The sequence below is a fragment of the Lepisma saccharinum genome, unplaced genomic scaffold, assembly GCF_977018435.1.
Source record: "Lepisma saccharinum unplaced genomic scaffold, izLepSacc3.1 HAP1_SCAFFOLD_84, whole genome shotgun sequence".
Lineage (NCBI taxonomy): Eukaryota > Metazoa > Arthropoda > Insecta > Zygentoma > Lepismatidae > Lepisma > Lepisma saccharinum.
The window spans coordinates 1,072,233-1,078,770 of NW_028142920.1; positions in this window are offsets into that span (position 1 = coordinate 1,072,233).

The window sequence follows — 6,538 nt, forward strand, 5'->3', positions numbered from 1 at the left end:
GACCTTATCTGGAACCTCCCATCTGAAAATTTGAAAATTCCAAAAAAATCCGTCCAAAATCTTGATGACCCCAATCTCTTGTTTTGTACTTTTTTTCCACGTGTCTCGACCTCCAATGTATCCCTGCAAAGTTTGGTGAAGATCTGAGTATGTAGTTTTTGACCTTATATGGAACCTCCTATCTGAAAATTTGAAAATTCTTAAAAAATTCGTCCAAAATCTTGATGTCACCAATCCTATGTTTTGTATGTTTTTTCCACGTGTCTTGACATCCAATGTATCCATGCAAAGTTTGGTGAAGATCTGAGTATGTCGTTTTTGACCTTATCTGGAACCTCCCATCTGAAAATTTGAAAATTCTTAAAAAATTCGTCGAAAATCTTGATGTCTCCGATCTCTTGTTTTGTACGTTTTTTCCACGTGTCTTGACATGCAAAGTATCCCTGCAACGTTTGGTGAAGATCTGAGTATGTAGTTTTTGACCTTATCTGGAACCTCCTATCTGAAAATTTGAAAATTCTTAAAAAATTCGTCCAAAATCTTGATGTCTCCAATCTCTTGTTTTGTACGTTTTTTCCACGTGTCTTGACATCCAATGTATCCCTGCAATGTTTGGTGAAGATCTGAGTATGTAGTTTTTGACCTTATATGGAGCCTCCTATCTGAAAATTTGAAAATTCTTAAAAAATTCGTCCAAAATCTTGATGTCTCCAATCTCTTGTTTTGTACGTTCTTTCCACGTGTCTTGACATCCAATGTATCCCTGCAATGTTTGGTGAAGATCTGAGTATGTAGTTTTTGACCTTATATGGAACCTCCTATCTGAAAATTTGAAAATTCTTAAAAGAATTTAACAAAATCTTGATGTCCCCAATCCTATGTTTTGTATGTTTTTTCCACGTGTCTTGACATACAATGTATCCCTGCAGAGTTTGGTGAAGATCTGAGTATGTAGTTTTTGACCTTATCTGGAACCTCCCATCTGAAAATTTGAAAATTCCTAAAAAATCCGTCCAAAATCTTGTTGACCCGAATCTCTTGTTTTGTACGTTTTTTCCACGTGTCTTGACATCCAATGTATCCCTGCAAAGTTTGGTGAAGATCTGAGTATGTAGTTTTTGACCTTATCTGGAACCGCATTTCTGAAAATTTGAAAATTTTTAAAAAATCGTCCAAAATCTTGATGTCTCCAATCTCTTGTTTTGTACGTTTTTTCCACGTGTCTTGACATCCAATGTATCCCTGCAAAGTTTGGTGAAGATCTGAGTATGTAGCTTTTGACCTTATATGGAACCTCCTATCTGAAAATTTGAAAATTCTTAAAAAATTCGTCCAAAATCTTGATGTCTCCAATCTCTTGTTTTGTACGTTTTTTCCACGTGTCTCGACCTCCAATGGATCCCTGCAAAGTTTGGTGAAGATCTGAGTATGTCGTTTTTGACCTTATCTGGAACCTCCCATCTGAAAATTTGAAAATTCTTAAAAAATTCGTCGAAAATCTTGATGTCTCCGATCTCTTGTTTTGTACGTTTTTTCCACGTGTCTTGACATGCAAAGTATTCCTGCAAAGTTTGGTGAAGATCTGAGTATGTAGTTTTTGACCTCATCTGGAACCTCCTATCTGAAAATTTGAAAATTCTTAAAAAATTCGTCCAAAATCTTGATGTCTCCAATCTCTTGTTTTGTACGTTTTTTCCACGTGTCTTGACATCCAATGTATCCCTGCAAAGTTTGGTGAAGATCTGAGTATGTAGTTTTTGACCTTATCTGGAACCTCCTATCTGAAAATTTGAAAATTCTTAAAAAATTCGTCCAAAATCTTGATGTCTCCAATCTCTTGTTTTGTACGTTTTTTCCACGTGTCTTGATATCCAATGTATCCCTGCAAAGTTTGGTGAAGATCTGAGTATGTCGTTTTTGACCTTATCTGGAACATCCTTTCTGAAAATTTGAAAATTGTTAAAAAATTCGTCCAAAATCTTGATGTCTCCAATCTCTTTTTTGTACGTTTTTTCCACGTGTCTTGACATCCAATGGATCCCTGCAAAGTTTGGTGAAGATCTGAGTATGTAGTTTTTGACCTTATCTGGAACCTCCCATCTGAAAATTTGAAAATTCTTAAAAAATTCGACCAAAATCTTGATGTCTCCAATCTTTTGTTTTGTACGTTTTTTCCACGTGTCTTGACACATAATGAATCCATGCAAAGTTTGGTGAAGATCTGAGTATGTAGTTTTTGACCTTATATGGAACCTCCTATCTGAAAATTTGAAAATTCTTAAAAAATTCGTCCAAAATCTTGATGTCTCCAATCTCTTGTTTTGTACGTTTTTTCCACGTGTCTTGACATCCAATGTATCCCTGCAAAGTTTGGTGAAGATCTGAGTATGTAGTTTTTGACCTTATCTGGAACCTCCCATCTGAAAATTTGAAAATTCCTAAAAAATCCGTGCAAAATCTTGATGACCCGAATCTCTTGTTTTGTACGTTTTTTCCACGTGTCTTGACATCCAATGTATTCCTGCAATGTTTGGTGAAGATCTGAGTATGTAGTTTTTGACCTTATATGGAACCTCCTATCTGAAAATTTGAAAATTCTTAAAAAATTCGACCAAAATCTTGATGTTCCGAATCCTATGTTTTGTATGTTTTTTCCACGTGTCTTGACATCCAATGTATCCCTGCAAAGTTTGGTGAAGATCTGAGTATGTAGTTTTTGACCTTATATTGAACCTCCCATCTGAAAAATTGAAAATTCTTAAAAAATTCGTCCAAAATCTTGATGACCCCAATCTCTTGTTTTGTACGTTTTTTCCACGTGTCTTGACATCCAAAGTATCCCTGCAAAGTTTGGTGAAGATCTGAGTATGTAGTTTTTGACCTTATATGGAACCTCCTTTCTGAAAATTTGAGAATTCTTAAAAAATTCGTCCAAAATCTTGATGTCTCCAATCTCTTGTTTTGTACGTTTTTTCCACGTGTCTTGACATCCAATGTATCCATGCAAAGTTTGGTGAAGATCTGAGTATGTCGTTTTTGACCTTATCTGGAACCTCCCATCTGAAAATTTGAAAATTCTTAAAAAATTCGTCGAAAATCTTGATGTCTCCAATCTTTTGTTTTGTACGTTTTTTCCACGTGTCTTGACATGCAAAGTATCCCTGCAACGTTTGGTGAAGATCTGAGTATGTAGTTTTTGACCTTATCTGGAACCTCCTATCTGAAAATTTGAAAATTCTTAAAAAATTCGTCGAAAATCTTGATGTCTCCAATCTCTTGTTTTGTACGTTTTTTCCACGTGTCTTGATATCCAATGTATCCCTGCAAAGTTTGGTGAAGATCTGAGTATGTCGTTTTTGACCTTATCTGGAACATCCTTTCTGAAAATTTGAAAATTGTTAAAAAATTCGTCCAAAATCTTGATGTCTCCAATCTCTTTTTTGTACGTTTTTTCCACGTGTCTTGACATCCAATGTATCCCTGCAAAGTTTGGTGAAGATCTGAGTATGTAGTTTTTGACCTTATCTGGAACCTCCCATCTGAAAATTTGAAAATTCTTAAAAAATTCGACCAAAATCTTGATGTCTCCAATCTTTTGTTTTGTACGTTTTTTCCACGTGTCTTGACACATAATGTATCCATGCAAAGTTTGGTGAAGATCTGAGTATGTAGTTTTTGACCTTATATGGAACCTCCTATCTGAAAATTTGAAAATTCTTAAAAAATTCGTCCAAAATCTTGATGTCTCCAATCTCTTGTTTTGTACGTTTTTTCCACGTGTCTTGACATCCAATGTATCCCTGCAAAGTTTGGTGAAGATCTGAGTATGTAGTTTTTGACCTTATCTGGAACCTCCCATCTGAAAATTTGAAAATTCCTAAAAAATCCGTGCAAAATCTTGATGACCCCAATCTCTTGTTTTGTACGTTTTTTCCACGTGTCTTGACATCCAATGTATCCATGCAAAGTTTGGTGAAGATCTGAGTATGTCGTTTTTGACCTTATCTGGAACATCCTTTCTGAAAATTTGAAAATTGTTAAAAAATTCGTCCAAAATCTTGATGTCTCCAATCTCTTTTTTGTACGTTTTTTCCACGTGTCTTGACATCCAATGTATCCCTGCAAAGTTTGGTGAAGATCTGAGTATGTAGTTTTTGACCTTATCTGGAACCTCCCATCTGAAAATTTGAAAATTCTTCAAAAATTCGTCGAAAATCTTGATGTCTCCAATCTCTTGTTTTGTACGTTTTTTCCACGTGTCTTGACATCCAATGTATCCCTGCAATGTTTGGTGGAGATCTGAGTATGTAGTTTTTGACCTTATCTGGGACCTCCTATCAGAAAATTTGAAAATTCTTCAAAAATTCGTCCAAAATCTTGATGTCTCCAATCTCTTGTTTTGTACGTTTTTTCCACGTGTCTCGACCTCCAATGTATCCCTGCAAAGTTTGGTGAAGATCTGAGTATGTCGTTTTTGACCTTATCTGGAACATCCTTTCTGAAAATTTGAAAATTCTTAAAAAATTCGTCGAAAATCTTGATGTCTCCAATCTCTTGTTTTGTACGTTTTTTCCACGTGTCTTGACATCCAATGTATCCCTGCAAAGTTTGGTGAAGATCTGAGTATGTAGTTTTTGACCTTATATGGAACCTCCTTTCTGAAAATTTGAAAATTCTCAAAAAATTCGTCCATAATCTTGATGTCTCCAATCTCTTGTTTTGTACGTTTTTTCCACGTGTCTTGACATCCAATGTATCCCTGCAAAGTTTGGTGAAGATCTGAGTATGTAGTTTTTGACCTTATCTGGAACCTCCCATCTGAAAATTTGAAAATTCTTAAAAAATTCGACCAAAATCTTGATGTCTCCAATCTTTTGTTTTGTACGTTTTTTCCACGTGTCTTGACACATAATGTATCCATGCAAAGTTTGGTGAAGATCTGAGTATGTAGTTTTTGACCTTATATGGAACCTCCTATCTGAAAATTTGAAAATTCTTAAAAAATTCGTCCAAAATCTTGATGTCTCCAATCTCTTGTTTTGTACGTTTTTTCCACGTGTCTTGACATCCAATGTATCCCTGCAAAGTTTGGTGAAGATCTGAGTATGTAGTTTTTGACCTTATCTGGAACCTCCCATCTGAAAATTTGAAAATTCCTAAAAAATCCGTGCAAAATCTTGATGACCCCAATCTCTTGTTTTGTACGTTTTTTCCACGTGTCTTGACATCCAATGTATTCCTGCAATGTTTGGTGAAGATCTGAGTATGTAGTTTTTGACCTTATATGGAACGTCCTATCTGAAAATTTGAAAATTCTTAAAAAATTCGTCGAAAATCTTGATGTCTCCAATCTCTTGTTTTGTACGTTTTTTCCACGTGTCTTGACATGCAAAGTATCCCTGCAACGTTTGGTGAAGATCTGAGTATGTAGTTTTTGACCTTATCTGGAACCTCCTATCTGAAAATTTGAAAATTCTTAAAAAATTCGTCGAAAATCTTGATGTCTCCAATCTCTTGTTTTGTACGTTTTTTCCACGTGTCTTGACATCCAATGTATTCCTGCAATGTTTGGTGAAGATCTGAGTATGTAGTTTTTGACCTTATATGGAACCTCCTATCTGAAAATTTGAAAATTCTTAAAAAATTCGTCGAAAATCTTGATGTCTCCAATCTCTTGTTTTGTACGTTTTTTCCACGTGTCTTGACATGCAAAGTATCCCTGCAACGTTTGGTGAAGATCTGAGTATGTAGTTTTTGACCTTATCTGGAACCTCCTATCTGAAAATTTGAAAATTCTTAAAAAATTCGTCCAAAATCTTGAAGACCCCAATCTCTTGTTTTGTACGTTTTTTCCACGTGTCTTGACATCCAATGTATCCCTGCAAAGTTTGGTGAAGATCTGAGTATGTAGTTTTTGACCTTATATGGAACCTCCTTTCTGAAAATTTGAGAATTCTTAAAAAATTCGTCCAAAAACTTGATGTCTCCAATCTCTTGTTTTGTACGTTTTTTCCACGTGTCTTGACATCCAATGTATCCATGCAAAGTTTGGTGAAGATCTGAGTATGTCGTTTTTGACCTTATCTGGAACCTCCCATCCGAAAATTTGAAAATTCTTAAAAAATTCGTCGAAAATCTTGATGTCTCCAATCTCTTGTTTTGTACGTTTTTTCCACGTGTCTTGACATGCAAAGTATCCCTGCAACGTTTGGTGAAGATCTGAGTATGTAGTTTTTGACCTTATCTGGAACCTCCTATCTGAAAATTTGAAAATTCTTCAAAAATTCGTCGAAAATCTTGATGTCTCCAATCTCTTGTTTGTACGTTTTTTCCACGTGTCTTGACATCCAATGTATTCCTGCAATGTTTGGTGGAGATCTGAGTATGTAGTTTTAGACCTTATCTGGAACCTCCTATCTGAAAATTTGAAAATTCTTCAAAAATTCGTCCAAAATCTTGATGTCTCCAATCTCTTGTTTTGTACGTTTTTTCCACGTGTCTCGACCTCCAATGGATCCCTGCAAAGTTTGGTGAAGAT